General features: G+C 37.0%; 1 non-coding gene across 1 annotated transcript; it reads left to right on the forward strand.

Annotated features, from left to right (window-relative positions):
* The first annotated feature begins 7666 nt into the window (after positions 1 to 7666).
* Positions 7667 to 7739, forward strand: TRNAM-CAU (transfer RNA methionine (anticodon CAU)). The gene has a single exon. It is a non-coding gene; the product is annotated as a tRNA-Met (tRNA).
* Positions 7740 to 16621: the final 8882 nt, after the last annotated feature.

Here is a 16621-nt window from a genome sequence, read left to right on the forward strand (position 1 = left end):
TATGCTACAACAGCTTTCAGTCTGATTCTCACCATCCTCACTCCTTAAAATGTACAGACTTACTTAATTCCAGTATGTTGAACTGTGGGCCTGTTGACCAGGATGTTTCCATATGACTTATTGGGTTGGCCAAAAGGTTCGTTCATTTTTTTCCATAAGATGGCTCTAGTAGCACTTAGTTGTCTTAAACTTCATTCGAAACAATTTTGTGAGATTGTATGTGACAGATGTCATATCAGTGTGCATTTAAAAAAAGACATCAAAATTGGTGAATTTTTGTGTAGCCATTTTAATATCAAAGATGGAAGAAAAAGGCAATATTTTCGGCATATTATGCTTTATTATTTCAAGAAAGGTAAAAATGCAACCAAAATGCAAAAAAAAGATTTGTGCAGTGTATGGAGAAGGTGCTGTGGCTGATCGAACATGTCAAAAGAGGCTTGTGAAGTTTCGTGCTGGAGATTTCTCGCTGGATGATGCTCCACGGTCAGGTAGACCAGTTGAAGTTGATAGCGATCAAATCGAGAGATGAATTGAGAGCAATCAACATTATACCACGCGGGAGATAGCCAACATACTCAAAATGTCCAAATCAAGTGTTGAAAATCATTTGCACCAGCTTGGTTATGTTCATTGCTTTGATGTTTGAGTGCCATATAAGTTAAGCGAAAAAAACCTTCTTGACTGTATTTCTGCACGCAGTTCTCTACTTAAACATAATGAAAACGTTCCGTTTTTAAAACAAATTGTGACGGGCAATGAAAAGTGGATACTGTACAATAATGTGGAATGGAAGAGATCGTGGGGCAAGCAAAATGAACCACCACCAACCACAGCAAAGGCCGGTCTTCATCAAAGAAGGTGATGTCGTGAAGGTGAGATTGGAAGGGAGTCCTCTATTATGAGCTCCTTTCGGAAAACCAAACGATTAATTGCAACAAGTACTGCTCCCAATTAGGCCAAATGAAAGCAGCACTCGATGAAAAGTGTCTGGAATTAGTCAACAGAAAATGCATAATCTTCCATCAGGATAACGCAAGACCACATGTTTCTTTGATGACCAGGTAACAACTGTTACAGCTTGGCTGGGAAGTTCTGATTCATCTGCCGTACTCACCAGACATTGCACCTTTGGATTTCCATTTATTTTAGGTCTTTACAAAGTTCTTTTAATGGAAAAAACTTCAATTCCCTGGAAGACTGTGAAAGGCACATGGAACAGTTCATTGCTCAAAAAGATAAAAAGTTTTGGGAAGATGCAATTATGAAGTTGCCTGAAAAATGGCAGAAGGTAGTGGAATAAAAGGGTGAATATGTTGTTCAATAAAGTTCTTGGTGAAAATGAAAAATGTTTCTTTTATTTTTACTTAAAAACTGAAGGCACTTTTTTCTTTTTTTTTTTCGGTACACGAGCCTCTCGCTGTTGTGGCCTCTCCCGTTGCGGAGCACAGGCTCCAGACACGCAGGCTCAGCAGCCATGGCTCACGGGCCCAGCCGCTCCGCGGCATGTGGGATCCTCCCGGACCGGGGCACGAACCCGTGTCCCCTGCATCGGCAGGCAGACTCTCAACCACTGCGCCACCAGGGAAGCCCATGGTTTTAGTTTTTATATTAAAATTATTTTGGGCCTCCTTCTTCTCTCCTCCTTAGAGTGCATCCTATATATCATACCAGCCTTAAACATTCTAAAGCATGACTCCTATTATGTTGTGTCTACGCTGTGGTGGCGTTTGATGCTATTAGAATAAAAACAGTAACAATAATTAGAATAATAAAGCATATCCAGTACATTTTCAAGGTCTCAGCAAGAAACAGAATAAGGGACTTTAATGAAATGACTTCTTTTAAAATATGGACAAGATTAGGAGAAAAATGAGGAATGTTGAGGCAACTGGAGACTAGCATCAAGGGAAGCTGCTTGAGCAAGGAGAGAAATTATGTTATCAGAGCTTGGTGATATCTGGAGCCATGGAGAAGCTCCTGACCAACAGAGGCTATTGTCATGGAAGGACAGAATCACTTCCTAAATAAGGAAGGAGCAGAAAAATATTCCATGGCTTGTACCTTTTCCCACTTTCAGATCTCCTGCCAGGGCCTTCCATTGACCGAGCCCAACCCAAAGCCAGAGAGTGTGGAAACCAAGGTGATGCAGACCACAGAAGCCAGCCTCCCTGGGAACAGAGCAACACAGAGAAGGGAGGATAAAGGACCTGGAGAGGAGGCTAGTGGAAAGTCGATATCAAACAACCAGAATATGTAGCATGTAATGTGCTAAAAATATTACATTTTTATCTTTTCTAATTCCATCAGCATTCTTGAAAGTTATTATCATCTTTAGACTACAGTTTGAGAAACTGAGACTCATATTGGCCAAATAATTTGTATAGATTCTGGTCTCTAGAAATTGGCAAAGTCAGGATCCAAATTGAGGTATATCTGAATTCAAAAATCAAAGTTGTTCATAAGTAAAACCCTAATATTTTTGGCCTTATATTCAGGGATTCAAGTGCCTTTCCCAGTCTCTTACTTGAATTCACTTCTTAAGCCAGCCTGAGTCAGTGTTGCCTGAGTTCCACTATCTCTCCTGATTGGAAAGCCCTGCCTTGTTTCCAGTGATCAAATACATTTATATCCATCTCTCCAAGCCCAACTCGGATTATTCCCTCTTTTGAAAACTTCCCAGAGTGCACCAGCTTTCCCCCCAAATCCTGAACTCCTTCGATGTCTCATTTAGCACTCACTCTAATGCTGCCTGTAATGCTGTTGAACTGATGGCTCACCAACAGATAAGGCAAATAGAACCCAGATAGGGCAAAGAAACAGATAATGATAACATATCTAGTAGGCAGTAGAGATGGATTTCAAACCAAGGTCTTAATTGCACGATCAGAAGTTTTTTCATGACATAATTGTAATTGCAGAGTTACTCTGTTAACATTTTACCTAGTCATCTGATACGTAAAAGATCCGAGTCATTTTTTGAATGAAAGTTATAGAAGAGTTAGGAAATTAGCACTCAATGGGAGACTTTGAAAGTTTGTGACCAGTGGAATAACATGAAAGGAAATATGACATAATTTAGAATGTATCTCAAACCCAGATACTTCACACTTTCGGATCAAGAGATACCTGAAGCTCTGTCTCTGTTTGGCTGACACTTTCTAGGTCTTTTTTTCTAAAAGTTGAGAATCACACAGTCCTTATTAGGGGATATTTGAACTGGTCTCTCTCCAGTTTTCCAGGCCTGCAAAGCGTTTCTTATACCTTCTGTGATGAAGCAGCCATGAATGTAAGTGTAAGCTTCAGAATTTTTGAAAAGAGCAAATTCATTACCGCATTTCTAATGAGCCTTGAAAACTGAAGACACCAGTTTCTTTCTTCCATATCCTATTTGGTCTGCTTCAGCTATATACAAGTAGACATCATCTTAACAGTCATTCAGTTCAACAGTGGAAAACCAACAATGTGGCATTTTAGAGGCTAAGTTGTTATTATTGTTCCACATAAGACCTGGACATTAAAAAGTCTCTTAAGTCCTGTCTCAAAGGCTCTTGTCAACATAGCAAAAAGATTTTGAACCAATAAAGAACTTTGGGGAGCTTTTGGATATACTCATTTAAAAGTTTCCATTTTTCAGGACAGATTTACTGCACCCTATTGATGGGAAAAAATGGCTTTGTCCTTCTAAACATTTCCAGCTTGCCAAAATGATTTTTTTTTTGCGGTACGCGGGCCTCTCACTGTTGTGGCCTCTCCCGTCGCGGAGCACAGGCTCCGGATGTGCAGCCTCAGCAGCCATGGCTCACGGGCCCAGCCACTCCGCAGCATGTGGGATCCTCCCGGACCGGGGCACGAACCCGTGTCCGCTGCATCGGCAGGCGAACTCTCAACCACTGCACCACCAGGGAAGTCCTTAATAAATATTTGATGAAAGAATCAATGCACTGCCATCACATAGTCAAGGCTATGTTTTAGGAAGGCAGCAATGTATAAAATGAGTTATAAAAGGGAAGGACTAGAGAAAGGGAAACTGTTGTGTTTCAATCAGGAAAGAAAATGTGGGAATTTCACCTAGGCTTCTGGCAGTGGAAATAGAATTCAAAGGAAAGACATGAGCAGCACCATTAATGAAGCATGGTCAACACGTGTTGACTCACAGAATACATGGAGAAAACTGAAAAAGGGGTTAGACATGGAACTCAAACTTTGAACCTAATGAGAAAATAAGATACTTAACAGAAATAGTTGATTCAGGAGTTGGAGTTGATTTGTTCATATATTCAAAGAATATTTTTGAGGGACTGTTGTGTGCCAGGAACTTTTCTAAGGCATTTGATATACATTGGATACAAAACAGATGAAATCCCTGCTCTCCTTGTGTTTACATTCTATAACAGGTTGGAAGACAGTAGAATATAAAAAATAAACAGTAATTGAATTATTTAGTATATTAAGTGTTATGAAAAAATAGAGCATGATAATGGGATTTGGGGTGCAGTGGCAGAGAATAGTCATTTTAGTCAAAGTAGTAAGGGTAGGCATTAAGTTAAGGGGATATTTGAGGAAAGCATTGGGGGAGGTAAATGAGCTAGATGTCTGAGATCTGGGAAAGAGAGACATTAGAAGTCATTTGCTTTAAGATGACAATAGATGGAGTGTGAGAGGATAAGAAAAAAGAACATCTGTCTCTTCTATCTGAAGACTGAGGGTAGCACTTTGGGGAACATCTACATTTAATGGCTGAAAAATGCCAGCATAATTATGAAGGAACAAAGGGAAAAAAAACCTTTATACTCATTTACAGATGAACGTACTATATACTATTTTATCTGATTTAAAACATCTCCCTGCCTAGAAATTACGCCCAAGTATTTACAGCTGTGTTCAAAATAATCCAGTTTCTCCTTAAGCCTAAGAGGAAGACCTTACATGATGAGCCTTCTATGAACCTTTCAATTTTCATATAACAGAAAAAGCCAGAGGATGAAACACCAGTTGTAAATATAATTTGGGAATGAATCTTTCAGTTTTGCTCTATTATTTCTTACACCTACCAATACACCCATCATGGAACTTGGCACATAGAAGATTCTCAGTGCTTGTCAGTTGAAGTAAAATTAAGCTAGTCAATGTCTGATTTAGGGGGGAAGTGTTGATGATAAGCCTATGTTACTACTATTTAGCAGAACAGACTTGAGTGATGTGATACCGGCTTTGACTTAGGGACTCAATCCAGTGTGGACACCATCTGCTGATACAAGGACTGGAATGACCTTCCCACACAGAGCAGAGTCACCGGAAGGTCATGGGGTTCAGTTCTTCCTCTAGGCATTTGAAATCTAAAACATCAAAGCTAGCAATTTTCTATTCTCTTTCATTAGAGTGGATGCTAAAACTCCTTATACACTTAAGACAATATTTTATATTGGACCAACCAAGTCTCTCTTGATGAAATTGAAGTTTACTTTCAACTACTCTTATTGTGTGTTCGAGTGTGTAAGAGATTCTAACATTTACATACTTTTTGACTACAAACCTATCAATTTGTTCTCCGAAGAAACCAGCCTCTGCTTTTACACTGCAGTTAATGAAATGCTGCGCTTTCAGGACATATTCATTTACAATAGACTTAAACTTTAATTTTTAAAATTTGATTTTCAAGAATTCTATAGCTAGATGTATATACTTCAGATTTGCCTTCTTAGAAATTTTCCCTCTTGATTCTTTCACGGGCGAGCCAAAGATAGCAATAGAGTCTGGGTTCTATATAAAATGAAGAGGAAAAAAAAAAAAACTGCTCTTGATTTTTTTTTTTACTGAGATTTGAAAGATTTCACCAATGTTTTCTCTATTCAGATAAGGGAGCCAAAGGCTATGATAGCAGCTTGTCTGGATTAGAAGGTTGATTGTTTGTACTCTTGTTTAGTTTCCTTCCTTAATGTAGACCAGGATGTCTTCTGTGAGAGCAGCTGAGGAGAGCAGAGGCACGGGGTGGGACCTGGGGAAGACTGACTGTGATGTATGTGTGGCGGCAGTGGGGGATAGGGAGGGAGACAGAGATCAAAGAATCATCCAGAGCTCCTCAGCCTTCCACAGCAGAAAAGCCTTTGGCAACCCTTTGATGTCCAGTGTACCCTCTGCCCCCAGTCAGAAGCATGTCTAGGGACCCGAGTGAGAAGTGGATTCAGGCAGGGCCATTTTATATGTCAGTGAGGCAGATAGCATCCTGCCAGTACCTTCTAAAAAGGACGTACGTGCAGAAAAAGTTGCTATGATTCCTGACCTACAGGAGCTTACACTCTGGTTCAGTAGATAAAACCTTGAGCGTCTTGACCAATTAACTTTGCCAGTTTCCTCCACAAACAACAGAAACATTTGATGTGTCATTGTTGTGTTTTTTATCCTTAACACGACAGTTTACTAAATCTGTTATTCTCAGGAATAAAAAAGCACCAATGTCATCATGTTTTCTGGTAGGGTATCCATCCTCAGTCATGTTCCTTTATTGACCCTCTTTTCCTTCCCTGTGATCCATTTCTGGTGTTTCATATTTTGTATTCAAAGTGGGTGTGAGTTTTATACAATGTTATGTGTGTGTGTGTATATATATATATATATATATATATATATATATATATATAATTTTTTTTTCTTTCAGCTAACAAAATAATTGTCTTACCTGCCCTCTGGATGGCATAGGCTTTGGCAACCTTAAATTCAGAGCTCTTAAAAGGATGATTATGAATAAATATCACTGACAATATGGAACTGATAAAAATGACAGCTGGGGTAGCTGCTGATTAAAAGGCAAACAATCAATGCTCTGTTTTCTAAAGTGAAACAGTAATACTGAAGATGTGTGGATATGCAAATTAAATAACTAATATATGGTTTCCTTTAAATCAATGTCCTTCTTCCATGAAGTTAACTTCACATTGTGCTTACATCTAACACACAGATGGCCCTACAGAGAAGTTAAAAATAAATAACCTCCCTTCCTCGTCCCACCCAGGTCTGCCAGCCCGTTTCTCTTTGTTCTGGCTTACTAGATTTGTACCTAGTCATTCTTTTACCTACTTGGACTGGAAACAGTCTCTCTTTTCATCTTAACTAGTCATCAGGGAAAGCAGAGAAGATCTGCAGGGAAAAATCATCCAAAACTACTAGGAGCTTTAGAAGGTTACAGAAATTACCTTATGTGACCTGCCCGGAATGGCATGGCTGTTCAGCCAGGGCTTCAAGAAAATGCTATCGTTTGTTTCCAAATAAAGGACATAATTGAGCTGTATTCTTCTCAATTAAGTTATATTAAATATCAGGACAATAAGCAACATTTTGCAAGCCACCCTCCTCCAAAAAGTGTTCCTGCCATTTCCTTAGTTCTTTCCTGATCTTTAAGGGAAAGAAGCTTAATATAAGGGAAAGGTCATATAAAAACACTAGTTAACTTTATCTTAGTGTATTGCATCTCTACACTAGAAAATTCCATCTATATAATTAAAGCAACTTCAATTTTGAAAGACAATTCGAGCTAATCAATGGAATATACTTTGAAAACCATAAAAGACATTTGATTCTAGTATTCTACCGCTTTTCCATCTTCAAAGGAAAACGTTGTCTGTTTGTGTCAGGAGAGGAGTGTTCACAGGGGCAGTACCTCTAATCTGCCTCCTTAGTGCAGTAGGCAGCGTGTCAGTCTCATAATCTGAAGGTCCTGAGTTCAAACCTCAGAGGAGGCAGTTCTATTTTGCCTCCCTCTTCTTCCTAAGAGAATTTTCAGAATAATTTTCTTTCAGTGATTTTACATTCCTCTTAGTAACTTTACTTTCTTTGAGTAATATTAGTTAATAACATTTAAAATGAAAATGAAGAGGTGGCCAATATCAAAGAGTAGGCCAATGGAAAGTTACAATTATAATATTACTAGATTTCAAAATTCATGTCATATTTCATCAAAGACATTGTTTCAGATAGGAAGTGCTCCAAGGATTGAGATTATAAAATATGAACTGGACATAAAACTAAATATATTATATAGGAAAAACTGGTTGTAAACTAAGATAAACATACTTTCTTTTTTTTTAATTTTCTTTGTAAGAAACGCCTATGGATTGAGTGCACTCCTTTTGACACCAGGAAGGGTGCTAGTGGTTAAGAAATGTGTGTGGGTATTTTAACAGGATGCTTTGAACCTTAGGGAACATATACTGACGAAAAAAAAAAATCTGTGTGTATGTGTGTTCATGGGTGTTTGAGGGAGTGGGAGAGCAGGCAGGGACCTGGTAGGGTTCAATGTGAATTCAGTTTCAAACACAGAAACTGGGCCAAGAGGCCCGTATGCTTAGATATACATTAGGATTAGTATAAGCAATCACTCTCAGGCTTTTAAGAAATGGAGCCGTCTTTAAAACGGAACATTGGGCAATCTGTAAAAATAATCAAAGAAATGTGGAAAGGCTTCCTTTTTATCCCAACACTATCAACCAATCACCAAGCATCCTTTTTGCCCCAATTATCCTGGTTTGAAGAGAAACAGAATGGGTTGAAGAGAAATGGAGTGTTCTGGAAAAAATGTGAATGGAGTCTGAGTATGAGGAGGTGAAATTAATCATATTTTTTTTCTTAAAAAAGTGATTAAGATAGAGGTCCATCTCAATAGTGGTCATAGTCTGAGGTATATTTAAAGAGCCCTCATATGATGATAGTGAATTTACAAAATAAAAGGAAATTGAGGGTTTAAACATTTTATGTCAAGGAAAATCAAGGCACCAAGACAATAACATTAAAAAACAATGCAACAGAAAAAACAGTCATAGTAGAGGACCCTGAAATTGTCCCTTGTATTTCCTGGGAAAAATAGCATGTGGGACCTGACTTCGAAAGCCAACAGAGAACAGATGCATCAAAGTCTGGGTTACATTACACTAATCTCTTAAGGGTCTTTTATCTAATCTCTTTCTGGCTATTGCTAAGTGCCAGGGATATGATTGCCACTATATAAATATCAGAGATTATCTAAACTTCTCAGGAGAAATCCATCTAATAGACATCAAAACCAGTCTAGGCAGTGTGTGTCCTTAGTCTTCCTTTGGCAGAAACAGAGGCAAAGGCAAATCAAATCTGTCCTTCACAAAGGACCCATAATTCAACAACTTCTAAATATTTTCATGTTACTTTTACTTCCTGCATCTATAATAGCATTTTTGAATGTTAGATCCTCTAAAAGCAAAGAGCAGTAGAGAGTTAATATTTATTAACTCCTGAGTTAAATAGTCATGCAAATTAGCCCTAATCTCTATGCCTAGTCACAAGACCAAAAAAAAAAAAAAAAAAAACCAAAGAAAAACAGTCAAGATATGAAGCCGAGAAGTGAGACTGTAGTAAACATCACAGTGACCTGCATTTCAAAATGTCCTGTCTTGAGGCAGTAGGTTAACAATTTGCTTAAGCACATCATAGGCTCTGGAGTTCAACACACATGGGTCTGAAGACCATCTCTGCCATGTGATGGTGGTAAGATCCATTTCAAGGTACTAATAACTTTGAGTCTCTAAGTTTCCTTAATCTATAGAGAAAATACAAATCTCGCAGGGCTGTTGTGAAAACTAGAGAAGGCCACTTATATAAAATGCTTGGCACTCAATAAACACTCAGTAAAGAGCAGATGTTTTGTTCTCATTACTTGTGACCAGTAAAAGAAACAAAAGACTTAGGAAAGGTGAAGAAAATGGGCTTTTGTCAAAGAAAGGAACACTGTCTGCACCTCTAAGGAAAATCTAGGGGGCAAAAGTGCTGAATCAGACATATTACAGGAATAAAGGGGCAGATTTATTTTCAGACCTTTTCTTTACCACTCTGAGTCCCAGCTTCCTGTTGCTCTTTTGTAAGACATCAGCAAACGGAGACCTAGGAATCTGTTTTGATGTGATTCTCATGATAAAAGATATCGACTGTATAGCACAGGGAATGAACTCTGTTCAATGTTACGTAACAACCTAAATGGGAAAAGAACTTGAAAAAGAATAGATACATGTATATGCATAACTGAATCACTGCTGTACACCTGAAATTAACACAATGTTGTTAATTAACTATACTCCAATATAAAATAAAAGTTAAAAAAAAAGATATCGATTCTCTCCTGATAAAAGGTGCCCTCCTCTCTTCATCTTTCTATCTTAATGTCTAACAAAATGCATGAAAAATAGAAGTTACTCATATTTGATCAGCTTCATTCAGACAGACACTACAATACATCTAGTGCTACTTCTTGTTCAATAACCATTAGGAATTTTGGCTTTTTGAAGTGTGTATGTATGTGTGTGTATATAATTATCTTTTTTCTCTTTAACTCAGTATAGATTGAATTAATACACGGGATCCCTAATAGGCTGTGTGATCGACCATTGTGATTTTATTTTTCTGGATAAACATAGTAGGGCCAAAAGTTAGATTGACTTTTGTTGTATATCTCAAAGAGTTAACTGAGAAATTAAATTGCTTATGATTTGACCCTGAAATTTGCTTATATTTGCACTGTGACTGCTCTTCCACTAACCCATTATAATGTTTCGTTAGCATCTTGCCTAATGTGTGCACTTGTCTTTCTTTCCCCACACAGTTGCAAAATGGCAGAAGGTAGGGTTATTTTACACATTTGTTCAGTACCGACTCAGTCAAAGATCCTTATTGAGCTGCAAAACCTTAGCTTCCTGCCTGAGTCCTTCACACTTCCGTTTCTCTTTGCTTAGTTCCCCATTCTTACCAGCATTTCTATTGAGTAAGGAGAACAAAGGCTTAACTTTATTGACATTTCTCCTCCTATGGTTTTCTGGTACAGAGAAAAAGAAGCATCCAAAGGAAAGCATATTTATGTGCAGGGACCCAAATGGGCCCAAATTGACCCCCTAGTTTTCTGGATGCTTGACTGTTGTATTCAGGAAACAATAAACCCCAAATTCCTTGAAAAGAGTATCATTATACACTTGTCAGTATTTTCTGAAACAGAATTTACTAGAAGTGGGTGCTAGATCAAATGATATGCACACTTGTAGTTTAAAAGAATATAGCCAGATTTATTTTCCAAAATTTACAGAAATTTTTACTCATCACTACTCTCGAGAGTGTGTGAATGTTGCTTTCCTCGTTGCCCTAATCTCATGGGCATTGGGTGTTAACAAAATCTTACATTTTTATCAATCTGAAGGGATAAAAGTTGTATTTTATTGTTGCTTTTATTTTCATTTTCCTGAATATCAATTTTCCTTGTGCTGTACATTGTTCATACTAACTTGAAGAACTACTTATATCTTAAGAGTATTGGTCACTTTTTTGTGTACGTGTAGCAAATGTTTTTCCCAGTTGGTGATTGCTCTTTTAATTTGATTAAGTTGCCTTTTTCCATTCAAAGGTGTTTTTGTTTCATTGTTTTCTAATTTCATCTGGTATTTTATTTTTCCATTATAGCTTTTTGTTTCCATCTTCCTTACTAAGCTTCCCTTTACCCCTAAGGATATATACACCCCTAACTTATTTTTTTTTTTCTTTTAATTCTTTTATTTTTATGGTGGGAACTTTTGTCTTGAATTTATATTTGTCTATAAGCACACAGTTGGAGTTACATTTATTTTCTTCCAATAAATAATGATTACCTCAATACCAATTGCTAGTAAATTCATAATTTCCCCACTGACTTGTAGACTAGTTGTTTCATTTATTGAGTTCTCCTACACATGGGAAGTTTTTTCTGGCTTTTGAATTCAGTTCCTTGATTTAAGTGTCTATGCCTAAGCAAGCGCTTTATTATTTTGAATATAGTAGCTTTATATTGTTTCAATAAACAGTAAATCATTTCACCATATTACATTATTGTTTTAAAACTTTTAAGCAATTTTGTATATTTTTCTTCCATATGGACTTCATAATCAGTTTATCAAATCCTAAAAATGATTGCAGCACTTCTTTTTTGTTATTTTAAGAAGCTGGGAACAACGTAAGTGTCTATAAGTAGGAAAATAGTTGAATAATTCAGTGCTTCCAAATTATGGAATAAATGTAGATCATCCAAATTATGGAATACTATCTATCAAAGAGAATGAGGTAGACCAAGTGTTTACAGAAGTCGACACATATATGTGCAGCAAAGGTGTCAAGTATAATAAATATAGGAAATTATAAGATAAAATATTTAATGCAATTCCACATTTGTAAGAAAAACAACAATCCCTCCTCCTACATGTGCATGTATATTTGAATAAGCAAATTAAAAAATATGGAGCGATACAATATTTTTGGTAATGACTTTTAGGGATGTGGGCTTATTTCTCTGTGAACTAATAATCTTACTTTAGATGCTTTAGATTCCCTCATTCATGTATTACTTATATAATTAAAACATTCAAATGTCTGAAATTAAAATTAGTATTCTTGCTATATGCAAGGAAGCAAACAACAACAAGAAAAAAAGAGTTAAACCTCCATTGACCCTTTTATATTGTTATACACTGCAGAATCTGTATTAGGTAGTAAGCCTCTCATCATGAGGTAATTTATCCAGCTGTCTCCTGTAGCATGCAATGCACAATGTTTTGCTTTCAATTTATGTACAAATCTCAAATAGCATATAAATCCAGATCAAAGTATCTTCAGATATCTTATAGACCAAGTTCCCCAATGCATAGATGAAGTATGTAAAATGTTAAATACTTTGGCCAAGTGTAACGTGTAATGTGCCCAGACAGAAATAAATCAGCTTTATGAATAAAACTTCAGGTGGCATACCTTGACTGGCTCTGCTCACATCTTGATATTACAGGTTTCTAGGATTCACAATTTCAACATTTAAAATACCTATGGAGTTCTTTTACTTAAGATCTTATAATGACCACAAAGAATTCTTTATCGATGACTGAACTCCACGTAGAAATAAAGAAATCAAATTTGCTATCAAGTAGCCAATAAGCTGGATGAAGCCCACAGGTGGTTTTGTTCCCCTGAAGGAAATTTTTATAAAATTTAAAATAATTGAAAATATATTTGGAAATCGTGATATTTTTCTTATTACTCTTGAAAAATCAGAATATCTGAGGAAACTGGATTTACTTTTGGGTACAGTAACTAATGGTCTTGTGGGAGGATTATTTGGAAATCTCAAGCGTTATCTGCTAATGAAATCTAGCAATTAAACTTACCACTTCCTCCTTGGTTGTTAACAGCTGGAAAATCAATTATATCCCATGATTGGATTCACCATAAATAAGCGGCCTTTGGTCATTATAAACAACAGGCTCCAATTCTATACAAAATATAAACCTGACCCCAAACTAAGAAATTGAAAGTTAAGTTGTCAGTGACTTAAGTGCTGAAGTCCCCCACATTGCCTAACATGATCCTCTCAGAAGTTTCTGTTCTTGGATGCAAACCAGGAGTCATGTGCTGATTTATCAGGAAGCAAGCCATATCAGCAAGACCTGACCTTGGAGACCACACAAGGGTGGGACTCAGACTTTACTGAAACGAGGAGTATCCCTATTATAGCAAGTGTCCCCTTAGCTAAAATAATATAGTGCCTTTTGGTTAAGAGCTAGGGGGATCTATCCTTTTACTTTGGGCAAACATACATAGAACACATATGTGGAGAGCTAGGGAAGCATGTAGGAAAGTGGAGCTCCTGTTTATATTCAATACAAACTCCCACAGTGGAGAGCTCACTCCCTCTCAGGGCAGCCCTTTCCCTCCCTAACTGGTTTGGACTGTGACACAGGAACTTGGAATCCTGGTTCCCCAGCCCCTCTCAATTTCTTAGTTCCCCCGCTGGGGTCTCTTAGGAGGCATCTGCTCAAGGTTCCTGGGGGTGGGGTGGGGGCACTGTGTTCAAGCTCCACCCTCACTCCAGCCCAACTCAAGAAACATATATACACTAATAAGTATAAAATGGATAACTAATAAGAACCTGCTGTATAAAAAATAAAATTCAAAAATTCAAAAAAAAAGAACTAAGAAGCATTAAAACAGAAATAATTTTTATATGTGATGCTTTCCTCCATAATTTCGAAATAAACTGCAAATAAAAAAAAGAAAAGAAACATTTGCTCATTTATTCATAGTTATTCAGAGTAGCCTAGAAGTTAAAAGCCTGGCTCCTGGAAACTGACAACCCTACAATCAATCCTGGTTCTGTAATTTTATGCAAGTTACTAAACAACTATGAGCTTCCCCTTGCTATTCTGCAAGGATATCATGAAGCTACTGATCGCCAGGATTAAGTGGGATAATTACTGTAAACAGTTTAGCACAGGATCTGGCACATAGTAAGTGCTTATCCAGAGGGGTAAGAATAGTCAAATGCTGAGACCAAGACTTAATTCCTATACAATTGGAAAAGGAGGTCTATGTAGTTCAACTGGAGACCCATGTATATATGCACTAATGAGGTTTTATCACCAAATAACTTCGGGGATACTAAATTATGCCAAATTAAATACACTCCTTTCCTCAAAACTGCTCTGAGTATTAATAAGCTAATATGCACTGTTACTTTCTAAGAAGGTACGTAGTAGGTAGCATCTCCTCAATTTTCTTTTCATCCAAGGAATAATTTTACAAAGGAGCGTTTTGAAGAATTATCGTTCCTAGGAACAGCAGTTTGGGAAAGGATCATCTATTAGGTATGACATTTCAGTCTTCTATATTTTGATTAAAAAAATGTCCAGGCCAGGGCTGTAGTTTTAGTTTCCTAAAACTCATTTATAATTTGCTTTGGGTAATTTAGCATTTTAAATAATAATTACAGTAATAGTAATAACAATAATATGAGAACAAAATATTATATAGTGCTTATATTCCAGACTTTGTGCCAAGTGCTTTACATATATGAACACATTTAGATATTTAGAAATATTTTATCTGCCTGAAAAAAAAAAAAAACCTGTACTGCTGGATGTCAAAGATGGAAGTCTGTCTAGTTCAACATGCCTATTTTTCTGAAGCTCATAATGCTCTCAAATGGTAGAGTTAGGACTAAGGTGCATGCCTGTTAACCCCTTGCACTATTTTCCTTTTAAATCCCCAGTCTCTGATGCTATGACACCACCTGGTCTTTTTTCCAGAGATCTAAATATTTAAAATAGCTGGGAGAGGTCACTTTGCTCAACTACGCTTTTCTACCATTATGAGGTCTTTTAAAATTCCACACTATAATTTATTATCTTTCCAACTTTAACGATTTCAAAATAAGTCCTACAAATTCAGACAGAATTCAGCTGTTCAGAATTTTCCTCTACTGAAAATGTCCCCTGAAGAATTTGATTTAAGATGGTGACCTTACAAATGTTGCATTTTCCTATCTAAAATCAAAAGGGAAATGATAAGCAAAGAGGCTTTACAAATATTTTTTGTTTCCTTCTAGTGCTGCTTTGAACTCTTGACTCCAGGCTCTTTGAGAAAGAAGCATAATGGTGGAAATTAAAGTTCTCTAATGGGACCAAGTGGTAGAACAAGATTTCTTACCTTTCCAGTCTGTCCTGGAAGGACCACCAAGGTGAGATGTGATTTTAATCTCTGGGCCCACTGTGTTCTTGGCATTTCTGTGTGAACTGTCAACAAGGGTGCTAACGACTGCCAACTGTTATGGCAAAAAACAGGAGTCCATGCAGAATTGAGCTGATATAACTGCTTCGTTTCACTGAAAGCATTAAATCACCTTCTGCTGCCAGCAGCTTTCATCTACTCTCAACGTAAGCCAGGTTGAACCAATGACCCACAAGGCAGAATTACCAAGCATCACATTACCAAGCCAGGCAGTCTGGGATCACATGGGCTGGTTTACATCTCTCAGGCTGTGCCCCACTAATGACACCTCTCACACTGGACTGGATTTTTCCTCTGGCCCGTGGGCTTAGTATCACCTTTCACTGTTTTGTCCTTCTTAAGTGGGATCTGCCACTAGAAACTATAATGGTTCATTAGGTGGTCCACACTGTATTATATTATATGAATTTAGAATCTATTATCTTTTTTCCACCCTTTGTCTTATACTAAGTTGCTTACATAAGAAAGAGAGGGAGAGACAGATTTCGTGGAGATGTTTAAAAGCCTCTTAGGTTGAATATCAGCTAAAATTCTCTAGGAACTTACTTTGAAGTGTTTATACTCACAAAATGTCACTAGTATCACCAGGACAGTTAATTTTTTGTATTCAGTGAATCCATATTATATCATTTGAATGAGTGTAACATAAACTAGAGGTTTCCTCATATAACCTAAATTATTTAGGAACAATTTTCCAGTGACTTCTATTTGAATACTCATGACCCTTGGCAGTGCTATGGGTAAATGTTTAGCAACCAACTATGTGGGGGAATAAATGCACTGATTTGTAGCATTCACCTATTTCTGTGGTTTAAATAGTCCTAAGGTGGCCAATTTCAGGCTATCAATATGACATCACTAAAATCAGATTTGGGAAAAGATGTGCAGTAGAGAAACATTATGTAGTATTCCCACCATACAGATACAATGGACACATAGTCTCAAGGCCCTTGATAACAGTAAAATGTAGTAAAATAATTAGGATTTGGAAATGTAGTAAAATAATGTATGTGTAGTAAAGTATATAGTATTA

Source organism: Aethalodelphis obliquidens, unplaced genomic scaffold, assembly GCF_003676395.1.
Source record: "Aethalodelphis obliquidens isolate GAN/ISIS:26980383/991018 unplaced genomic scaffold, ASM367639v1 scaffold41, whole genome shotgun sequence".
Classification (NCBI taxonomy): Eukaryota; Metazoa; Chordata; class Mammalia; order Artiodactyla; family Delphinidae; genus Aethalodelphis; species Aethalodelphis obliquidens.